This window comes from Cannabis sativa, chromosome 1, assembly GCF_029168945.1.
Source record: "Cannabis sativa cultivar Pink pepper isolate KNU-18-1 chromosome 1, ASM2916894v1, whole genome shotgun sequence".
Taxonomy (NCBI): domain Eukaryota; kingdom Viridiplantae; phylum Streptophyta; class Magnoliopsida; order Rosales; family Cannabaceae; genus Cannabis; species Cannabis sativa.
Window position 1 is genome coordinate 46,373,831 of NC_083601.1, and position 3,112 is coordinate 46,376,942.

The window sequence follows — 3,112 nt, forward strand, 5'->3', positions numbered from 1 at the left end:
TGATCTGAAATTAAACTTTTTTTTATTTTCAAGTGGAAGTACAAATGCAAGGTTTATCTATGGAGAAACAAATTAAATATTGTACAAAGTAGCTGGGAATATATAGGGTTCATTGGGGAGCTGGTTGGGTTGAGTATTAATTAAGAAAATCATTAATGGCATGGTGCCTTAAAGTCGGGGGTGTAGCTACTACTAGGGTAGGTTGATTTTTGGAAGAACTCCACCTTGCATTCATGATATCTTCCCATATCTCGGGTCTATTATTATAAATATATTACTAATTAAAAATAACTAATATACTCTCTAAAAAAGAAAAAAAAGAAAAAAACTAATGTACGAAAAAATATACTTATATTTTTTTTTTTGACAAATGATCCATTGATTGATAAAAATAGTTAAGTATATTAGTCAAACGCTACTAAATCCCGTGGTGGCTAAGGTATCAAACTTATGGTTTGAAAAATGTGGTTAAAGCAAATGATATTCTTAAAAATGGAGTGTATAAAGTGATTACTGATGGTAAAAATACAAACATTTGAAAGGATCCGTGCTTACAGTAAAGTAGTAGACCTGTTGACAGAGTTTGGAGATTGGGAGATTGGGTAAACTTTCTGGCCAGGGGAAGGACAATTGGATTTGGACTAAGAAAGGTAATGGTTGCTTCTCTAGCAAGTCAGCCTATTTAGTCCAAGCTTTACAACGGATCCCCCGCTGTGACGTTTGCCCCTCGCCTTGGAACAAGTTGTGGAATACCAGGATTCTTGAACGCCACAAAGTCATGTGATGGAGCATTTTGTCTGATGCGCTCTCAATCAGGTCAGCCTTGATTAAACGGTTTCCTATTATTGAGAACACCTGCCCGATTTGTAGGGTACGTAGAGCACGAATCAGTTGAGCACCTTTTTCTTAATTGCAGTCAGGCCTTACCTTTGGCACTCATCCATGGTATCTTTCCTGTCTCTAGTACATATATTCGTATGTGGGATTGGATCAAATTTATTTGGAGCCTTAAATACAAAGGCATTAATGCATACGAGGTCTTCCTTTATGCATCTATTGTTATTGACGCAATTTGGTGGGTCAGAATGACAAGGTAATAATAATAAGACGAATAATGTGAATCAATGTATAACTCTATTCTTCACTCTTATGCAGATATCATAGATTTCCTTACGCCTTCTTTGCCTCCGACTTACTGTGTTATCTGGTTCCCTCCTCCTCAAGACTAGCTTAAGTTGAATTGTGACGTTAAAGTGGGGATAGAGCATGTATTGTGGTTGTAGCTAGAGACCACTTTGGGTGAGGTGGTTTGGGTGAACACGACAAAATTAAATTTTCAGAGGTGAGGTTGTCATTGTTTGTTGGCATTGGAAGTGGCGAAAGATATAGGTTGCAAGTTTATCACGGTAGAAAGCGATACTAAGGTAGTGATGATAATTTTATCAATGTCGTGGACCCTAGGTGGGAAATTGAGAACTATTTCTTATTTTGTCAAAGAATCATTTCCTCCTTTGTTACCTGTTTATTTTGTAGTACCTTACGAACTTGTAATTTTATGGCACATAATATGGTTAAGTGTGCTTTTGTCCACATTCAGTTTGAGTAATTATCTATTTCGGCTATTCCTAAGAACATATTTTGGAATGACCGTGAAGTCTAACTTGTTATATCTAATGAACGATTCTTTTCAGAAAAAAAAATGCTACTAAAAAATTGGGTTTTTCCCATTATTGTAAGGGCCAGTTTGGCACAGCTGTGCTGTGGGGAAAAGCAGCTGTAGCTGTGCTGTGGGAAAAAGCAGCTGTAGCAGAACTGTGGAAAAAAGCTGAGCTGAGTGTTTGGTAAATTATAATTTTTAAAGTGCTGTGAGTTGTTAAGATTCTATTACAATAATGATAATATTTTAATCTAGTTCATTATAATTACAAATATATATAAAAAAATATGTTATATAAATTTTTTATTTTTTTATATATTTTTAATTATTTTTTTCTATAGTATAAATTTATATGCATTTGATAAAATAATTTTTAATATTTTTAAATTATATTTTTATCACTTGCAAAAGATAAAATTGTAGTTTATAAGAAACATAAATTGATATTATTTGTTAATAATAAAAATATCAATATAAAATATTTTTTAAAATAAAATAAAAAATTAGAAATTTAAATATTATTTATTTTTAAATATTTTTTCATTTAAAAAATATTTTTATTTTTTATAATATATAATAAATAATTAAATAATTTTTTAGTAAAAATAATTTATTATAAAGTCTTTTAATCAAAACAGCTTTTTCTAAAAGTTGGGTTGTACCAGCTTTAGCTTTTAGCTGTAGCTTTTCCATAATTTCTTCAATAAGCTGTTTTTTAACTGCTTACCAAACACCTTTTTGTCACAGCTTTTTTGAAAAGAAGCTTTTAGCTTTTCCAAAAGTTGTGCCAAACGGGCCCTAAATAGTCGAGTAAAGTATTCCTATCGGTAACGCCTATTCGACAGTCGCAAAATTAGATAGAATAGGCGTCGGTGAAAAAATGTCAAAAAAACTTTTTACAAAAAAAAATAATAATAATTAATTTAGAGTTGTATACTATTAGAGTATTTTTTGTATGAAAATGTGTCAAATCTTACGAGGATATAAAAGAAAATTAAAAAGTAATATTTTAGAATGATGCATATATTTTGTAACGATAGTGCCCCATTATTTTATTTTTTTTGATAAAGGAAACTTTTATTGAAGAGGAAAAAACCTCAGAAAATAAAGTTCATAGTGGCAACAAAGGGTGCCACTTCCCTATCCGAAAAAGCTCTAAAACAACTGAAATTGGCAGCCCAAGCCGCAAGGTCATGAGCTGCAACATTCAGTCTGCGAGGGATCCAAACCAGACCAGAATTAGGGGCTGTCGACATGGCCTGCAAAGACCGATCAAAGCAGCATCTAACAGTCCAATCCGGGCATCTCTTGGCCTTCAAACCAGCAACAGCAACTTGACAGTCCGAGAGCACCAAGGAATTCGCCCAGTTGCGTCGAGCACTCAAAGCACACGCCTCACGGATGGCTACCAGTTCAGCCTCCAAGGCCGAACCGACTTCATGTCTCACGGTCGCA